Genomic DNA, 21,795 nt, shown 5'->3' with positions numbered 1-21,795 from the left:
CTGGCTAGGATCGAAGGTACATGATAAACACCTGTGGGAATAAGATACCAGATCTGCAAACAAACAAGTGAGTAAATGATAAAAATATAGTGTCAAGGGTAGGGTTCGAACCCAGGCCCTTGCAGTTAGGACCAAAACGCGCGCTTTACCAGCAGGGCCACCTGCCATTCGTGTATTCTATATGCGTCGAGTGCGTAATGTAATGTGGCTGGCCGTGAGTTTTCTTCTCCGGCGAACTTCATCTTCTCCGATGAAGCCATTTTCGAAAAAAAACCTGCAAACTCGTCCAAAACTAACAAACAAATAACCCAGGTTTACTATTTAACATGCCATGAATTCAATGGGACCGTTAGTTTGGATCGAAAATCCTTGTAACTACAGTTTCGAGAAATCATGACCTCGGTGCCCTAACAATGGCAGGTCATGATTCAGTCCCCTAAATGCGTATGTGATACGTCCAAACTCACTTAATTAGGATCCTGAACACGAACATGCATAGTAAAACGATTATAAATATGTAAATGGACGAAACCGAATTTTAAAGCACACTACCTCCGGCGAAGACGAAACACGGGCTTCCGAGTGGCTGTACGCTTGAGTAATGATTGGAAAAGGTTCCTGCCGTCTTCAGGATCACGAAGCAACCCTTCAAATGGTATGAGGGTAGCTATGCCAAGAGTTTCTTTATGCGCTAGATTTTTGAAAGTTTGAACGCTTGGAGAGTGTATATGAGGCTAGCCTTTTGTTTTGTACGTGAGAGTCCCCCTTTTTATAGTGAAATTGCTTTGCCTTTATAATGATACAACCGAAACCGAAAATTAAAGTTGTTGCTTGTTTTGGTGTAATCTGAATAGGAAATAGTGAATCTGCTTTCATGAGTGAATTGAATTGAAAAGATTTTAGAAATTAACATGATTATTTTCTATTTTGAAAAGATTTTTTTGTGAAGGTTTTAAAGATTTACCACACGTGGAAACTATGAGGCCATCTTAATTTTAAATTTTTCTTATTTCTAATTAAACTAATAATAACGGAGTCAGATCCTAATATTAAAAACTAATTTTAATAATCTTATTATAAACACTAAAATAAACATAATAATGATTATAAAAATATAAAATTATACCTAATAGTAACTATCATATATTTCTAATTTCTAATGACTAACGTAAAAAAGAAAAAATTAGGATAATAATCTTAATAATAGTAATTACAATAAAACTATAAATTAATTCTAATAATAATTATAATAAAAAAACTAATTTAATACTCTAATAGTTAATAATGAACATAATTAATTAAAAAAAATAGAGCATCATTCAAAATAAAATAGAGCAAAATAAGTGAGGATGTGGGATTTGAACCTGGAACCTTGCACTTGCAAACCTTACTTTCTTACCGACCGGGCTATGTCAATTATTTGAAATAAAATGACATATGAAAATATATGCAGGCAAATTTTGGGGTATGACAGCTGCCCCTGTTTAATCTTCTTTAACCTGAGGATGTAGATTGGCTTGCGTGCCTATCGGAATCTGAAGGTGGAAGATGATTGAACACTAGAATGCCCATAAATTTGCCCTTGCTGAGATAGGGATTTTTGTAGGAGATGGGCTTAAAGATGTCATCTAAGTTCTGACAGAGAATTATCTGAGATGGGCTTAACAGATGTCATCCAGATGTTGACAGAATGCTATCGGAATGAATCTCTGTCTGGATCGTACCTAATGGGTATTCTGAAGGGTGTCAGCATGAGCCATACTCTAGGCCATATGTTGAAGAGTATTAGAACAAGCCATCCATTAGGCTATATTAGAGAGTATCATCCATTAGGCTGTATTAGAATGAGCCATGCATTAGGCTGTATCAAAATGAGCCATCCATTAGGCTGTATTAGAAAGAGTCGTCCATTAGGTTATATCAGAGTGAGCCATCCATTAGTCTAAATCTAAGTGAGCTATCCATTAGGCTATAGCAAGAGCCAACCATCCATTAGGCTGTATTATGATGAGCCATACATTAGGCTATATTGAGCCATCCATTAGGCCATATTGAAATGAGCCATACATTAGGCTATATTGATATGAACCGTACATTAGGTTATATCTGAGTGAGCCATCCATCAGGCTACATTAGAACAAGCCATACATTAGGCTATATCAGAAGGGGCCATACATTAGGCGAGCCATTCATTAGGCTATATTGTGATGAGCCATACATCAGGCTATATCAAGCCATCCATCAGGCTATATTGAAATGAACCATACATTAGGCTCTATTGGGATGATCCGTACATTAGGCTATGATGAGAATACTAGAATGATCATACACTAGACTATATTCGTATATATCAGAAGGAGTCGTTCACCAGTGTCATACCCCAAAATTTACCCATCATATTTTGACTTACGTGATTTTCTAATGCACAAGGCTACACAAGAATTGGGCATGCTCATCCTTCTCCTAAGCAAAAGGCCCCCAACTAGGGTTTTGTTTCTTCTAAGGGAAAATAGATTTTTGACACCTCAAGTGGACTTCATGGCTCCCTATAGGCTTCAAGGAATCCTCATACCAAGTTTCAATCTCTGATTCATAAGACTGCCCAGTCAACAGTTCAAATGGTCAACAGTCGACTAGTTTGACCTTAAAGTCAACTATGGTCAAACCACTGTCAAAACTCCTGATTTTTGATCAATATCAATATTTTGAAATCACATTCATCATTTGATCAAGGGTTGATTATGATTCGTGAAGAAAAGCTCAAAAATCAACAAAAGATCAAGTTACTAAATTAGGTTTTTGAACTGAAAGTAAACCCATCTTTGACTGGCCATAACTCTCTCATACTTTATCATAAATTCCTCAACCAAAGCTTATTCTCAAGGAAATTCAATTCTCTACAACTTTGACGTTGGGCTCAAGACCAAGAAATGCATCATTTGAGAAATATGGACTACGACATTATAGGTCCTTCTAAAAGTCAACAAAAAGTCATCTTTTTATAAAGAAGCATACATGAACATGGAAGACTCTATTGAGATGAAACCAAAAGGGTCATTTAGAGGATTCTTTGAGATTTATAAAAAGTATAAGAACACCTCCATATGATTAAAAATGAGAGAAATATGATTGGCGCAAGTTGGTCGATTTTCAATAAAAGCTTGAAACCCTAATTGGCTAAATTCAAATTTTTAAGTATTGGGCCCATATTTTTGGATTTCCCACGTGATCATAAGCTTATAAGAGGCCCATGAGTTAATATTTATTTATTTTATGATTTTATTCCAATTATTGTTGATTTTATTCATTTAAAATCAATTTAATCCAAATAAAACCATAATTAAATAAAAGGATATTCTATGAATCATCCTCATTCACTTATTCAGATCCAAATCTCATCTAAGGGCTAATAATACTTGGAAAATATGTAACAAATAGGGTTGCACTCAAAATAGAAAGATTTGGTGCATGAATCAAACCAAATTTTTTCCAATCAAAGGGCATTGTTTCTTTCCAAAGTCATTGACCTAATATCACACCCTATATATGGCCAATACATTCAGCCTCAAGGGACACGAATGAGCAGCCTCCAAAACATGTTCCAAATAGCCAAACTTTCAAAAACGTACAAAACCTAGGGCATAACAAAAAAAGATATTTTGCAGCAAGTTTCGGCCGCCTACAATTATCCTATCAGCTTCCCGAGGTTCTCAAGGGTATATCTGTATCCTCCAGCAAGACCAAGCACGCCCAGAACACCATTGTTCAACTGCACCAGAGGTAAGGTCCTTGAAGTATTGAATCCATTTATTTACGTCTTACTAATTGATTTGGTGTTCATGATTGTGTTTAGGAGTTCAATTAGAACTAGTTTGACGTGTCACATGTGGGAGTTGGGTCTTGAATCAAAGATTGCCATTGTTAGGGCATCAAGAACCCTCACTCTCGTTTTCCTAGTTGCAGGCCATTTCAGACGAAAGTAACCCCACCACTGAACTCGCAGCCCCCAAAATATGCGATCTGGGTGGTTTCCTTTTGTTGCATCGTTTTTTTTCGCAGGTTTTGGTGTGATGGCTCGTCGGAGATGGTGACCGGAAGTCACTATTCCGGTGGTCAACGTTCCATGGTTTTTTTGACTCTGGCGTGGCAGTTTCTCGCGATGCAATTGGTTGCTTACAATGTTGGGGCCCACTTTGACTTATATGTTGAATTTTTGGTTTTACTCTGTTTTTTATATTTATTTATTTGAGATTATTTTATTAACGATTAACCAATGTAGCATTGTTGGCAAGAGTGAGAGAGACGCAACTTAGATGACCTGGGTTCGAGACCTGTCCAAGGCGTTTACTTTTTAACAATTGTTTGATTTCAGATCCAATACACGCGGCTGCACATGTCCATTATACACTCGCATGCGCTAACCATTGGATCTTCAACGATCAGATCAGAAGGACCAAAATCGTGCCCCCACCATGAACCTTCAAGAGACGGCTACACAGAATCAGGCGCTCACCTCCTTTGGGCCTAAATATTTTCTGATCCACACCCCTGTTTTTGGACTGCACCCCTTGGCCCATGGTTCTTTCTATTTCTTTTAATTTTCTTGATTAGTTTTTACTAATTTATTTTAATTGATTTTTTTTTTATAAAAGTCAACCAATAAAAAAATCACAAAAAAAATTAGTTTTAGGTTTTATTTTAACTAATTATTTTAGAACTAATAATTTAGGGTTGGTTTTAATTTGGTAAATAACTTTAATCAACTTAATAATTAGACATAGATTTTAATCAATTAAATTTTATTTTTGTATATATTTTAATTAAATCATTAATTTTAATTTCCTAATTAAATAATTAATTAGTAATTATATTAAGAGCAGGTTTTAATTAATTCTAATTTTAATTCTCCTTAACCCTAATGTTTCAAACTCATATTTTTCTCCCGATTCTATTCTCATCTCAAACTCTGATGTTTGGCGCATGTATGTTTAATTTTCGTTATTATTATTTAAAATTCTAGAAATCGATGTATAGGTTGCAAGGACATTTTTGTAATAGCGTAGGATTTATCTTTCTGCTTTTTTACTTTCCGCACTATAACTGCTACTATTATCTGTTTAGATGCATGGCTAATAGGATTGTATGGCAAGATAAAATCAATCGTTCGATCACTAACATCAAAATTAAATATAGGAACATAACACACTCTCTTTTACTGTTCACACACTCACCTCTAGGGTTTCCCCTCTTGGTTGCCTTTCGGAAAATAATAGTCAAGTCCCTTGAAGCGTAGGGATACCTTAGAACATGCTGCCTACGATTCAAGATCATTATTGTCCCTTCGGAATAAAGATCATAGTCCCTTCGAGCTGCCTACGATGAAATGATCTAGTCCCTCGAGTTGCCTTCGATAAATGATGATAGTCCCTTCGGATTGCTAAGGTATCCTTACATGTTGCCTTTATGACTATTCACATCTCATAGGACTTCCTACCCTCTTTATGGTATGGATAGTCTCTATGACGATTTGATGACCCTTCGATGACCCGCACATCCAATGTATAAGACTACCCACCCTCAAATGGTATGGATAGTGCTATCGCCCAAGGAAAACTTTAAAGTATGGGAAAGACCTTTCGAACTTAGGGGTAGGTAGCTTTTAAGTTCTTGCTCACAACAATTCAAATCAAATACTTTTCACATCATGTTTTCTAACATTGTCTTTTCAGACATTTCAAAATCAAACTATTTTTCTAAACACACTACTCTTTCTAACAAACAAAGTGAGCCAAGCAATTAAGAGCCCATGGATAACCATGGATGCAAAGGGTGCTTACACCTTCCCTTTGCATAACCTACCCCCGAACTCAATCTCTTTTCAAAGAAGTGTTAGAACAAGAATTGTTTTGATCAATAATCTTAGTTTTGATGATAACAATGTATATGAATTTTGCTTAAGATAATGTGGTACTCCAATCCTATGCAATTTCCTTTTCAGGAAATATATATAGAGTATGCACAAATCAGCGCTCAGAAGCTTTAACTCAGAAGGTTCAATATGCAACTTCAGTACATGGTCTGGCAAGACATCAGAAGATGGTCAAGCAGAATCAGAACATGGTCTATAGAAGCATCAGAAGGACTTGAGTTCAGAAGCAGAAGCACTGAAGTCATGGTATCACGCTCAGAAGCACTTCAAGATCAGAAGATCAGAAGATGCTCTGCACCAAGCTGTTTGTACTCTGATGATATTCAAACGTTGTATTTACAAAGAACAAATCAGAATCAAGTACTAGATGGCAGGCTACGCTGACTGACAAAAGGAACGTTAGAAGCTATTAACGGCAACGTCAGTAGTCACAGCAAAAGCAAGGCTCGAGGTAGTTGACAAAAGAGTGAAACATTAAATGCGATGCTGTAAGGAATACGCAAAGCATTAAATGCTCCCAACGGTCATCTTCTCAAACGCCTATATAATGAAGTTCGGATAAGAAGCAACGTTAACGACTCTGAACAAACGCTAATACAATCTTGCTGAAACGCTGCTCAATTCAAAAGCTATCAAACTTCATCTTCAACCTCACTACATTACTGTTGTAATTTTTTAGTGAGACTAAGCTTAATTCTGTAAGAGAAATATCACAGTTGTGATTATCGCTTTTAAGAAGCATTGTAATACTCTTAGAGTTTGTTTACATTAAGTTATAAAGGACTAGAGTGATCAGGTTGTGATCAGTATACTCTAGAGAAGTCTTAGAAGGTATCTAAGCAGTTGTTCCTAGAGTGATCAAGTTGTGATCAGAAGATTCTAGAAGACTTAGAAGTTGTCTAAGTGGAAAACCATTGTAATCTCGTGTGATTAGTGGATTAAATCCTCAGTTGAGGTAAATCACCTTGTCTAGGGTGGACTGGAGTAGTTTAGTTAACAACGAACCAGGATAAAAATACTTGTGCAAATTGTTTTTATCTTACGAGTTTTGAAACTACACTTATTCAAACCCCCCTTTCTTAGTGTTTTTCTATCCTTCAATTGGCATCAGAGCGCCGGTTCTAAGGTGCAAGCACTTAACCGTGTTTAGAAAAGATTCAGGAAGAGAAAAACGCTAATTCAAGATGGTTGAAACTCCACCTCCAACATCTACATCTGGCTCCGCTGAGCAATACAATGGTAATGGTAACAATGGTTACACTAGACCACCAGTATTCGATGGTGAAAACTTTGAATATTGGAAAGATAGACTTGAAAGTTATTATTTGGTCTAGATGCTGATCTATGGGATCTTCTGTTGGATGGTTACAAACATCCTGTTAAAGCTAGTGGTGTAAGGCTCACTAGAAGCGAAATGACTGATGAGCAAAAGAAGGAATTCAAAAATCATCACAAATGCAGGACTGTTTTGCTGAATGCTATCTCTCATGCTGAGTATGAGAAGATATCTAACAGGGAAACGGCCCATGACATATATGAGTCTTTGAAAATGACTCATGAAGGAAATGCTCAAGTCAAGGAGACCAAAGCTCTTGCTTTAATCCAGAAGTATGAAGCCTTCAAGATGGAGGATGATGAAGACATTGAGAAGATGTTTTCAAGATTTCAAACTCTAACTGCTGGATTAAGAGTTCTGGACAAAGGCTACACCAAGGCTGATCATGTGAAGAAGATCATCAGAAGCTTGCCCAGAAGATGGGGCCCAATGGTGACTGCATTCAAGATTGCGAAGAATCTGAATGAAGTCTCCTTGGAAGAGCTGATCAGCGCCCTGAGGAGTCATGAGATTGAACTTGACGCAAATGAACCTCAGAAGAAAGGTAAGTTTGTTGCATTAAAATCTAATTCTAAAAAATGCACTAACGCTTTTCAGGCTGAAGAAGAAGATTTTGAAGAATCAGAATCAGAAGAAGAAGAAGATGAACTGTCCATGATTTCCAGAAGAGTTAATCAACTCTGGAAAAGCAAGCAGAGGAGGTTCAAGAGCTTTAGAAGCTCAAAGAAGCCTGAAAGAGGAGAATCTTCTGGAGGCAGAAGATCTGACAAGAAAAAGGTCGTTTGCTATGAGTGCTATGAGCCAGGACACTTCAAGAGTGAGTGCCCAAAACTTCAGAAGGAGAATCCCAAGAAGAAGTTTCATAAGAAGAAAGGTCTTATGGCAACTTGGGATGATTCAGAATCAGAATCAGACTCTGAAGACGAGCAGGCAAATCTTGCACTAATGGCCACAGTGGATGATGGATCAAAATCTGCATCAGAATCGGATTCTGGAGAGGTATTTTCTGAACTATCTAGAGAAGAGTTAGTTTCCAGTCTAACAAAACTTCTGGAACTCAAGTCTCAGATTAGTATCAAATACAAAAAGCTGAAAAAGTTATTTGAATTTGAAACTAAGAAACTTGAAGTGGAAAATTCTGAACTGAAGGAAAAAGTTTTAAAATTATCCAAAGATATTGGATCTCCTTCTGTTTCTGAAAAATCTACTCCAAGTCTGAACAATATTCTGAAAGAATATGACTTAAGTTTCATAAAGTTTTTATCTAGAAGTATTGGCAGAAGTCAACTTGCTTCTATGATATATGCTGTGTCTGGAAACAAAAGAGCTGGCATTGGTTATGAGGGTGAAACCCCATACAAGCTTGAATCTGTGGATGATATGAAAATATCATACAAGCCTCTGTATAACCAATTTAAATTTGGCCACTCCCATGATATTAGGCACACATCACATGCTCAAAGCTTTCACATAACACACACTAAGAAGCATGTGACACAACCTAAGAAATATCATGGAACTCAGAACAAAAACTATCATGTTGTTCCTCCGATTTTTTATAATGCTAAACCCAAGTTCAATCAGAACTTTAGGAAAACTAACAAGAAAGGACCCAAGAAAATGTGGGTACCTAAGGAAAAGATTATTCCTATTGCAGATATCCTTGGCTGCAAAGAAGACAAAGCACAACATGTCATGGTACCTGGACTCTGGGTGCTCGCGACACATGACGGGAAGAAGGTCTATGTTCCAAGACCTGGTGCTTAAATCTGCTGGAGAAGTTAAGTTTGGAGGAGATCAGAAGGGCAAAATTATTGGCTCAGGAACCATAAAGTCTGGTAACTCTCCTTCTATAACTAATGTTCTTCTAGTAGATGGATTAGCTCATAACTTATTGTCCATAAGTCAATTAAGTGACAATGGTTATGACATAATCTTCAATCAAAAGTCTTGCAAGGCTGTAAGTCAGAAGGATGGCTCAATCCTGTTTACAGGCAAGAGAAAGAACAACATTTATAAGACAGATCTTCAGGATCTTAAGAATCAGAAGGTGACTTGTCTCATGTCTGTTTCTGAAGAGCAATGGGTCTGGCACAGAAGATTAGGACATGCTAGTTTGAGAAAGATTTCTCAGATTAACAAACTAAATCTTGTCAGAGGACTCCCTAATCTGAAATACAAATCAGACGCTCTTTGTGAAGCATGTCAGAAGGGCCAGTTCTCCAAACCTGCATTCAAGTCTAAGAATGTTGTCTCTTCCTCAAGGCCGTTAGAACTCTTGCACATTGATCTGTTTGGCCCAGTCAAAACAGCATCTGTTAGAGGGATGAAATATGGATTAGTCATCATTGATGATTATAGCCGCTGGACATGGGTAAAGTTCTTGAAACACAAGGATGAGTCTCATTCAGTGTTCTTTGAATTCTGCACTCAGATCCAAACTGAGAAAGAGTGCAAAATCATAAAGGTCAGAAGTGATCATGGTGGTGAATTTGAGAACAAATTCTTTGAGGAGTTCTTCAAAGAAAATGGTATTGCCCATGATTACTCTTGTCCTAGAACTCCACAACAAAATGGAGTTGTAGAACGAAAGAATAGGACTCTACAAGAAATGGCCAGAACCATGATCAACGAAACCAATATGGCTAAGCACTTCTGGGCAGAAGCAATAAACATTTTGTGTTATATTCAGAATAGAATCTCTATAAGACCTATTCTAAATAAGACTCCTTATGAATTGTGGAAGAACAGAAAGCCTAACATTTCATATTTTCATCCTTTTGGATGTGTTTGTTTTATTCTGAACACTAAAGATCATCTTGGTAAGTTTGATTCTAAGGCACAAAAGTGTTTCCTTCTTGGATATTCTGAACGCTCTAAAGGCTACAGAGTATATAATACTGAAACATTGGTTGTTGAAGAATCAATCAATATCAGGTTTGATGATAAGCTTGGTCTTGAAAAACCAAAGCAGTCTGAAAATTTTGCAGATATTGATATCTCAGAAGTTGAAGAACCAAGAAGCAAGGTTTCAAAAGCTGAAAACCAAAGTAGCAAAGAATCTGAAGATCAAGTTGCTGCATCCTTGGAGAATCTGAGAATTTCTGAAGAACCAACTGTCAGAAGATCGTCTAAACTCACGTCTGCTCACTCAGAAGATGTCATTCTTGGAAAGAAAGATGATCCTATCAGAACAAGAGCATTCCTCGAGAACAATGTTGAATGTCAATTAGGTCTGGTTTCTTTGATCGAGCCAACTTCTGTTGATCAAGCTCTAGAAGATACAGACTGGATAATTTCCATGCAAGAAGAGTTAAATCAGTTTACAAGGAATGATGTTTGGGATCTTGTTCCAAGACCTAAAGGATTCAACATTATAGGAACAAAGTGGGTCTTCAGAAACAAGCTGAGTGAGAAGGGAGAAGTGGTAAGAAACAAAGCCAGACTGGTTGCTCAGGGTTATAGTCAGCAAGAAGGGATTGACTATACAGAAACCTTTGCACCAGTGGCCAGGTTAGAATCTATTCGTCTATTAATTTCGTTTGCCACTCAACACAACATCACTCTTTATTAGATGGATGTTAAGAGTGCCTTCTTAAATGGTTACATAGATGAAGAAGTTTATGTCCATCAACCTCCTGGTTTTGAAGACTCCATGTCTCCAAAACATGTCTTTAAATTAAAGAAATCATTATACGGATTGAAACAAGCTCCTAGAGCTTGGTATGAACGTTTAAGTTCTTTCCTTCTGGAAAATGGTTTCACTAGAGGAAAAGTGGACACTACTCTCTTCTGTAAAACATTTAAAAAGGATTTTTTAATTTGTCAAATATACGTTGATGATATTATCTTTGGAACAACTAATGCTACGCTTGGAAAGGAGTTTGCTGAGTCTATGCAGGCTGAGTTTGAGATGAGCATGATGGGAGATCTCAAGTATTTTCTTGGGATTCAAATCAATCAAACATCAGAAGGAACGTATGTTCATCAAACCAAGTATGTGAAAGAACTTCTGAAGAAGTTTAATCTTTCTGACTGGAAAGAAGCCAAAACTCCTATGCATCCAACATGCATCTTAGGTAAGGATGAGGTAAGTAAGAAGGTAGATCAGAAGCTGTACAGAGTTATGATTGGATCACTTATATATTTAACTGCTTCTAGACCTGACATTCTGTTCAGTGTTTGTTTGTGTGCTAGATTCCAATCAGATCCTAGAGAATCTCATTTAACTGCTGTTAAGAGAATTCTAAGGTATCTGAAAGTTACTACTAATGTTGGTTTAGTCTACAAAAGATCTGAAGATTACAACTTAGTAGGATTCTGTGATGCTGACTATGCTGGAGATAGAATTGAAAGGAAGAGTACTTCTGGAAGTTGTCAATTTCTTGGAAGTCACCTAATCTCCTGGTACAGCAAGAAGCAAGCAACCATTGCTCTTTCAACAATAGAAGCATAATATGTTGCTGCTGCTGGTTGTAGCACACAAATGCTCTGGATGAAAAGTCAGTTAGAAGATTATCAAATATTGGAGAGTAACATTCCTATCTTCTGTGATAATACTTCTGCTATTTGTTTATCTAAAAATCCTATATTGCATTCAAAAGCTAAACATATAGAGATTAAACATCATTTCATAAGGGACTATGTTCAGAAGGGTGTTTTATCTTTAAACTTTGTGGATACAGACCATCAATGGGCTGATATCTTTACAAAACCCCTGGCTGAAGATAGGTTTAAATTCATTCTGAAAAATATCAGTATGGATCTATGCCCAGAATGAGAAGATGAGAAGATCTTATGTATGGTTATCTTTTGAAATGTGACTGGATTAGTCTTTTATAAGAAGTTCTGATTTTAATCAATTAGAAGTAGTGACTCGGTTATTACTAACGCTTCATTGTCTAAGTTGATTCAGAATATCTTTTAAAGTAAAACAACTGTATCTAGCTTTCCAGATGGTAAACACGTGTCTACCCTATTTGGACAAGCATGCGTGCAGTTGAGGAGGCGCCTTTCCTAGGTAACTGTGCTAATCACTTCATTTGTCATAGTTCTCTCTCCTCTTGTCACGTAACATTAAATGCCATTCATCATTTCTTTTATTTCTTTTTCGTTTTATATTCTTCAAACATTTCATTTTCCCTCTTTCATTTCTCTCTCTTTGCATTCAGTGTTTCTTTGTTTGCTATCTTTCTCTCATTCTCTGCATCAAGCATAAACCCTAGTTTTTCGTCTTCAACCTAGCATTCATCATGAATCCATCTTCAAGTATCTCTCCATCTGAAGGAATGTCTTCTTCTCAACTGGTTTTCAACAAGTTTGGTTTTGCTCCTCTGAAAACGTGCTCCATGTCACCATCAAAAATGGAAGTACTGTGTGAGTCCCCTGTGGACTTTGAAAACTTGGCAGCATATGATTTCAAGCCAGATGCTAGGATTATGGCTCAAGGGTGGGCGAACTACCTGAATAGATTGGTTGGACCAATTTATCCGGCCCTTGTGAAGGATCTCTGGGCGCATGCAACCGCCAGGATAAGGAGGCAGATCTCGTGGTTCATAGGAATAGATTTCAAGTCTGATCTCACAGGAGATCCAAGTTCCCAAGAAGTCTCAAGTCAAGCTCCTTCTTTGATGCTGTTATCAACATTTGTCCAAAGGAAGAAGACTTTCTTGAGATATTGGATGAAGTTAAGCTCCAAAAGAACTTGACTTCTATGTTAAGGGAAAGTCCTATGAACTGACATGCTTCCTCTTCCTTGAGCAAGAAGGGAAAGTCGTTTTTTTTCCAGTTCCTACTTGTATTCATTTATTTTCTCTCCGAAGAACTTCTCGTCTGGACAAGCAAGAAGAGACCAATGCAGAGTTCAGAGCCTTCATGGCAAGGCAGACTGAGAGCAACAATGGGATTCATGAGATGCTAGCCAAGATTATGTCTAAGCTAGGGTCTTAGTCTTTGAGTCTTAGTTGTTTCTTTTTTTTGTTGCATCTGTTATTCTGCATATCTCTCTTGTACTTCTGTTTGCCCTTTCAATGAAAAATCTTTTTGTTTCTTTCCTTTTGTCTTGTTTTTACATCTGAATCTTTTATTCTTTTTGATGTTATGACAAAAAGGGGGAGAAAAGTGATAAATGATCTGATTTATATTATCAGTTGCTAGGAAGAAAAGCCCCCACATTTCTAACAGAAGTTGCAAGCTTTGTGTGTTTCTAAGTGTTTTGCAGGATTGAAGATATCTTTCAAAGTTCAACATTAGAAGCAAAACCCTGGGAAACGCAATTTTGTAAAAGGAATAAGCTCATGGAAACTAAAGCAAGCTGAGTGCTATGAAGCTTCAGAATCAAAAGCAAGAAGGAAGAAGTGTTATGATATTCTGATAGAATATGCATTAACTTATTTTCTGTCCTTACATGTTCTGATAACCTTATGTTTATACTATATATGATCTGATGCATTCTGTATGCTCTGATATATATATATATGTGTTATGTTCTGATTCATTCATGCTTTGACTTTTGTTGTATAGTTTGTTCTGTAACATTTCAGAATGTAGAAGATGCTCTGATGATGCTCTGGTACATTCAACAATGTTCTGATACAATCTAGCATGGAATGATTCAAGAAGAAATTCAAGCTCTGAAGCTGTCCTCTGGAAGCAAGAATCAGAAGCTGTGAATGTTCTGAAGAACTAAGCATGTGTGTTCGTCTCAACTGAATCAGAAATACTCAGGGAAGTCCTTTATATTTAAATTTCTTCTGGTATTTATTTCAGGGGGAGATTGTTAATCTCAGGGGGAGACATATTCACACATTATGTTTATATGCTTATGCTATAACTGTGTAATTGTCTTTAGCCGTCTGTTATTCTGATTGCAAATTCATATCATTTATATATGTTTTTGTCATCATCAAAAAGGGGGAGATTGTTAGAACAAGAATTATTCTGATCAATAATCTTAGTTTTGATGATAACAATGTATATGAATTTTGCTTAAGATAATGTGGTACTCTAATCCTATGCAATTTCCTTTTCAGGAAATATATATAGAGTATGCACAAATCAGCGCTCAGAAGCTTTAACTCAGAAGGTTCAGTATGCAACTTCAGTACATGGTCTGGCAAGACATCAGAAGATGGTCAAGCAGAATCAGAACATGGTCTATAGAAGCATCAAAAGGACTTGAGTTCAGAAGCAGAAGCACTGAAGTCATGGTATCACGCTCAGAAGCACTTCAAGATCAGAAGATCAGAAGATGCTCTGCACCAAGCTGTTTGTACTCTGATGATATTTGAACGTTGTATTTACAAAGAACAAATCAGAATCAAGTCCTAGATGACAGGCTACGCTGACTGACAAAAGGAACGTTAGAAGCTATTAACGGCAACGTCAGTAGTCACAACAAAAGCAAGGCTCGAGGTAGTTAACAAAAGAGTGAAACATTAAATGCGATGCTGTACGAAATACGCAAAGCATTAAATGCTCCCAACGGTCATCTTCTCAAACGCCTATATAATGAAGTTCTGATAAGAAGCAACGTTAACGACTCTGAACAAACGCTAATACAATCTTGCTGAAACGCTGCTCCATTCAAAAGCTATCAAACTTCATCTTCAACCTCACTACATTACTGTTGTAATTTTTTAGTGAGACTAAGCTTAATTCTGTAAGAGAAATATCACAGTTGTGATTATCGCTTTTAAGAAGCATTGTAATACTCTTAGAATTTGTTTACATTAAGTTGTAAAGGACTAGAGTGATCAGGTTGTGATCAGTATACTCTAGAGAAGTCTTAGAAGGTATCTAAGCAGTTGTTCCTAGAGTGATCAAGTTGTGATTAGAAGACTCTAGAAGACTTAGAAGTTGTCTAAGTGGAAAACCATTGTAATCTCGTGTGATTAGTGGATTAAATCCTCAGTTGAGGTAAATCACCTTGTCTAGGGTGGACTGGAGTAGTTTAGTTAACAACGAACCAGGATAAAAATACTTGTGCAAATTATTTTTATCTTATGAGTTTTGAAACTACACTTATTCAAACCCCCCCGTTCTAAGTGTTTTTCTATCCTTCAAGAAGGTCTTTCCTGTTCTTTTATGCCTTTCCTAATTGGATAAAATAAAAGTCGGTGGCGACTCTTGCTCACCGCAACATTGTTGCTTATAACAATAAAAGTCAGTTCACCGAGTTATAACCAGACTATATTGGAAGGAGAGAGTCGTACATTAGACTATATGAATGTCAGAACGAGTCGTATATTAGACTAAGTCTGAAGACGGGAGTCGTACATTAGACTACCTTTGAATGAGTGATATTTTGGATGAGTAACTGAAAGATGAGTCAGAAGGAGTCGTACACTAGACTATATCTGAAATGTGCCCACAAAATAAGTCATACACTAGACTGTATTGGAGATGAAGCTTTTCCGAATGAAGATTGGCAATATAATGTTTTGCAGGATGGGAAACTTGAAAGAGAATTCTCCTCAAAATGAACCTTTGTCTTGATTGTATCTGATGACGAATAAGTTGTTAATAACATTCGTCTGTTCGAGAATTAACCTGAAAAACCAAGTTAGTTTCATGCAATGTTTTGATGCATGGAATATAATGTTCTCAAAATAAAATGAGAATGCTATATGTATGTATTTGTCATGATATGTTATGAATGATGTATAAATGTAACCATGCAATTGAAGCATGTTGATGACTCCATATAGAAAATTCTAATTGGGAAAATAAATCCCTGCGGGAGATGATGACAATGTTTCTTTGCCCTGATCTTAGAATGTCCTTGATGGGGATTCCTTCCTCATGTGCAAGGATACTCAGTTGAGGATTTTAGTTGTCGCTTGGGGATGAAAGTAACTTGAAGGATCTGATCTTGATATACTCTAATAGGGGATGAAAAAGATGAATAATCATATGATCCATTATCTGACCAAGTTTCAACTATGAGTGTTAACCTTACTGGGAATGGTGAGTTTGAATAAACCATGATGGAGAAGAGACTTGTATCGGAGAAATTGTAGTGTTTGAGATGTGTACTCCGTTGGGGAATCACGTCTCTGTTGGGAAAGAGATCATTTGAAGATAACTTCTTGAGGATTATCCTGTGGGGATATTGCGGTGAAAACCACTCTGTGAGGAAGATTCCCTGAGATTTCAATTTTCATTGCCCCTATGTCTTCAAGTATTTCGTCACTTATTGTTGGAAAACATTTTCTTGACCATATGCGGACCTTCCCATGTGGGAGCCTATCTGCCCCTAGGGTCGGTAGTCTGGTGTACCTGATGCTTGAGGTTATTGTGAACCTTTGATGAGATACTGACATCATCTTATACTAGTCACTAAGTGGCTTTTGCCACATGCCCCAAGTGATAGACTTGCCCTTCTGGCCGTTCAGCGCTTTTGAGATTTTTTTTTTGAATTTGGCTTGGTTGCCCCAGATGAATGGGATCATGTCATGCCAATGCCCCTTGTATATATTTGCCTTTAGCCAAATGAACCAGGCGTGGGAAACATTTCTGCTTTTCGAAGTACTTCTGAAGTTATTTTGTCTATCGGGAAGATTTTTAGTCCTTAGTCATACCCATGCAAATTCTTCCTGATGTCAAACAGTTGGACTTATGTAGACAAAGGTGTTTATTTTTTCATAAAATGCGATGCATATGTCTGGCTTGAAGTCTTTTTTTTTTAAAATAAAAAATAAAATAAAATAAAAGTTTGTAAAAACCGTGACATCAACTCAAGATTTTATGGTAAGCCTTAAGGAGTCAGGATACCTTTTTGTAACAATATGCTTTCGAACTAACCATGCTTCAGTTAGGACTTTCAAGGGTTGTAACGAGGCCAGGATCATGGTTTAAAGAACAAAGGATAATGGCTCGAAATTTATTTGTGCCCAACCCAATCTTCGTGATGTTCTTCAGTCCTATACTCAGTTGACTATATGTTGAAGCTTCAAAAGAGTTTGGAATTGTAACACTGGCACTTGTGATGGTTCAAGAACCAAAGGTTTATTTGCAAAGGCAGTCATTATCATTCTTTTTTTTTTTGTAATATTCCTCTTTTGTTGAGAGTTTGTAGTGACCTCTTTTTGACTTTGTTATCCCTAACTTTTGCCTGAACTATTTATTTTGGAGTTACAATCAGCGGGATGTTTCTCTTTTCACTAAGTCTTATTCAGAGGTTTTGACTTAACGATCTTTTCTTTTTCAGATATTGACTGCCTGACTTAATGATTACGGGGAACCATCGTTGATCGTGTTAAATAACAACTGGCATGATTTAGTCAACTGAGAATCTACCCTGCCCCAGGTCATGATTAAGGGTTTTAATCTGCGCGAGAAAGAAACTTCTACCTCTTAGGCTCAAAGGGGTTTACGAGAGATTAACATCCTTATATCTCCACTGTTTAGGAATTGAAATAATGCCTGTACATCGTCAGCATAGTCTGTTCAAAAGCATATTGTATGAGATTATGGTATCGTTTTCGTCATCCTCCCTCAAAAGGCTTACAACTTTAACAGGTGTTGAGTACCACAAAAAGAAAACAAAGGTAAAGACACAGTTTTAAACATCATGAAAACACAAGAAATAATTCTAGCCAAACATATGCAGTACATTAACAATTATTATCAAAACAACCAGAGTCTGTCATAAGACGAATGTTTAAAAACAGAAGAGAAATTGTAAATGAAAACGAAACTAAATATCTAAAAGTCCATTCTTCTAGACGTCCCCAGAATTAGCGATCTTGTTATGATTAGGCATTGGAGCAGTGATCACATTAGGAGTCTCAGGAGGGTCAAACTCAATTTCCCGAGCATCAATCATATCTTAGATCTTGTTCTTCAACGGCCAACAATCATTTGTATCATGTCCAGGGCTATTGGAGTGGTATGCACACCTTGCATTAGGATTATAGCGAGGAGAGGAAATGTTGGGCTTCACAGGGGGATCCCTCACGGTAATCAAGTTTGCCTTCAGCAGATATTGCAATACCTGAGCCGTAGTCATATTGATCTTTGTGAACTGACGCCTAGGCATGTCTTGCTTGTTTTGACGACTTTGTTGTGGCGCCGGTGTAGAGATCATAACTGCCCCAACAAATTGGCTACGATTACTCTTTTTCTGACCATACACAGCATTGGTTTCATTTCTCCCACTATAGGGCTTCTTCGTAACACCAGAAGAGGTAGCCACCTGAATTTTCCCACTTCGAATGCCACTTTCGACACGCTCCCCAGTCAATATCAAATCAGTAAAACCAGTTGATGAGCTTCCCAGCAAATAACTGTAGAATGGACCAATCAATGTACCCACGAACATATCTACCAGCTCCCTATCACCCAAAGCAGGTCGAACTCTTCCAGCTAAGTCTCTCCACTTTTGAGCATACTCCTTGAAACTTTCTCTCGGACCCATGGACATGCTCTGCAGTTGTGTACGAGTCGGTGAGAGATCAGAATTATATTGGTATTGCTTGTAGAAAGCAACAACCAAGTCCTCCCAAGTACGGATATTGGTACCCTCCAGCTGATAGTACCATTCGAGTTGAGTTCCTGACAAACTCTCTTGGAACAAGTGGATCCACAGCATCTTGTCAGCGGTGTGAGGTTGGATCTTCCTCACATATGATTTTAGGTGCAATTTGGGACAAGAGACTCCATCATACTTTGCAAAGGTCGGAGTCTTGAACTTTGGAGGGATTACGACTCCTGAGATGAGCCCTAGTTCCTCAAAGTCTAGCCCTGGTATCTTTTGGATTTCCACAGCCTTCATTCGTTCCTCCAACTGTTTATACTTATCCTCCGGATACTCTTCGTCATCATAGTAGTACTCTTCCTCTTCTTCATCTTTCTTGGCAGAACCATCATTGCTCTTTTGATCGGTCTTGCCACTATCACCATCATCTTGTTCAGTCTCTTCTGGGATCTCGACTTCTTTGGCTTTTTTGAGAGGGCCTCAAAATCTTCTTCCCATGTTGAAAACACCCACATGTTTCTTGGCCTTCTTCTCCTTCTTAGTAAGGAGTGTCTTCAGCTCCTCCTGCCCCTTTGCCAAATTCAGGATCATGGCTTGGAATTCAACATTTTGTGCTTGCAGATCCTTAACTGATTTCTCGAGAGGATTCATTTTCTTAGCTGAAATAAACAGCGAGAATATGAGTACCCTGTCGTAGAAACCTGTTATGCAATGTTGTGAATGATGTGTATGTTTATGCAATGTTTTCAAGGACCTTGAAATTTAAATTTGTTTAAACCAATAAGAAAGAAACTTTCATTAATAACGTTAAAAAACATAAAATTGTTTGCCATTTTAGGCTTTACAAAGAAAGAAACTGAAATAGCAAAAACAAAAGCATAAAAAGAAGGTCTTCAAGTCTCCCATGGACGCTTTCGCTTTGCACCAAGGAACGTGTTGATGCTTTGCTCGTCCTGAAGTTGCTTTGTGAGCTCTAATACTTTCTTCTCTTTGGTGCGAAATTGAGCTTCAAAGGTGTGATAACATGATTTTATATCGTATATTTAGCTTGAAATCCATAGATATTTATAGCATTTTCCGTTTATTATGTTAATTTATTATGATATTACGCGTGTTTTTGCTTTGTTTCAGGTTTTACACTCTTACTATGCCGAATTGTGAAAAAGAGAAGAAATGGAGCCAAAACGACCCTTTTCTATGCCTAAAAGACGTAAATTGGGTGCTGAAGTAAAAAGGGAGTGCAATTAAAGGCCAAGTGTGCTAAAAGAGGCCCAAAGACTCAATGAAGCAATCCAGCCCACGAAGGAAAGCAGCCCAAGCCACACAAGTAAGCAGAGACGCACGTCTCTGCCACCTCAGCAAAAAGGGAGACGCACGTCTCCACCTCCCTAAATTCTCTCCACTTGAGACGCACGTCTCAAGTCTCCCTGAAGAATAGGAGACGCACGTCTCCACGTCCCAGTCTGCAGAAGTTCCTCTTTTCACGCAAAGCAACTGCAAAGCCCCTCCTATAAATAGGACCAGTCACTTCACTTCAATCTGTCCGATTTCCTGCCAACGAAGTGCTGCCGAAATTGCACCGCGAACTGCTTTTTCCTTATTCTGCTTTCATTTAACCGTTTATTTTCTCACAACGATTTCTACACTGGAAATTGTTGTGAACTTTTCGTAGATCTAGCCTTACGTTAGATTTATCGTTTTATTTCCTTGTTTTTATTTTCTGCCATTTAAATTCCGAAGAACGATCCAGCCAACCTGTGGTGGAAGTTCGAGTACTTCAAGATTCAATTCAATTCAGATTTATTTTAATTCAGGTTTATTATTTACCGCCTTTATTTATATTATTATTGCATGATATATTATATGCCAATTAATATGCCTATTAATATGAACCAAATTTATTTATGCATGTTTAACCATATTAATATGTCTGGCTAAATTACTAAAGGTGTCGGTATGTAAAGTAAGTTAACCGTAGGGATCCGAAATAAATTGGCTTAAATTATGTTTTATTAATTATCACTTATTTTTGGTTTATATGTCTAGTTTAATTAGTAAGTCTTAAAACCAATAGAGCGAAAGTTTGAGGGCTTAAGACGGTCAAAGGTTAAAACCGATAGAGCGAAAGTTTGAGGTGTTTAACTGGATAGTAGACATAGGACATTAGTTTTAAGGATGGCGAAAGCGTATTAAAACTAATTGGAACTTATTTATTTTCAAAAATTGTTTTTACACTCGAGCGGGATGGCGAAAGCATACGTTAGGGTTATTAGCTTGCTCCGAGTCAACAGAGCGAAAGTTTGAGATTAGGAGATTTAAATAGATAACAACCTCGTAAAATAGGCATTTTATTAGTTACATTGTTTCCAAAAAGCTCTTCTAAAATCTAATGGGATGGCGAAAGCGTACATTAGGATTAGGATAGTAGTCTGAATCAACAGAGCGAAAGTTTGAGACGAGGATTTTTAATCAATTGGAATTAGTAAAGATTTTTAATTTAATTATGCAAAAGCCAATGGACCTTCGGATTACCTTTAGTTAAACGAAATACATACTGATACCTGTCTTTTATTATTATTCTTTATTTTCTCACAATCACTTTCCCTTAGGAACAATCGAAATTTTAGTACTCCTAGCTTTACATAGTAACCTTAGATAACGGTAGATCGATTCATAGTCCCTGTGGATTCGATATCTTTTAAAACTACACGACACGACTGTGCACTTGCAGTTATCAGATTTATAGACACGTAAAGTCGCGATCAAGTTTTTGGCGCCGTTGCCGGGGACTATTTAAGTCGATATCGTAACTCACTGTTACACCGTAGAGACTAGGACAATTCTTCCCTTTCTTTTTGAACGATTGTATGCCAAATACTCGTTCAGAAGGAGGAGACTTAATACAACGAATTAACGAGATCGAACGTTTCATTAACGTCAAACGTCGAGCTCGCAATCTTCCCGAAGTAGCAGAAATTCCGATTAATCAGGAATTGATTTTTACTGATCAAATCAATCAAATTACCCTGAAGTTAGAGATGGCTGCTATTC

The sequence above is a fragment of the Vicia villosa genome, linkage group LG7 (genome assembly GCF_029867415.1).
Source record: "Vicia villosa cultivar HV-30 ecotype Madison, WI linkage group LG7, Vvil1.0, whole genome shotgun sequence".
NCBI classification, from domain to species: Eukaryota; Viridiplantae; Streptophyta; class Magnoliopsida; order Fabales; family Fabaceae; genus Vicia; species Vicia villosa.
Note: the sequence above shows the minus strand (reverse complement) of the source record.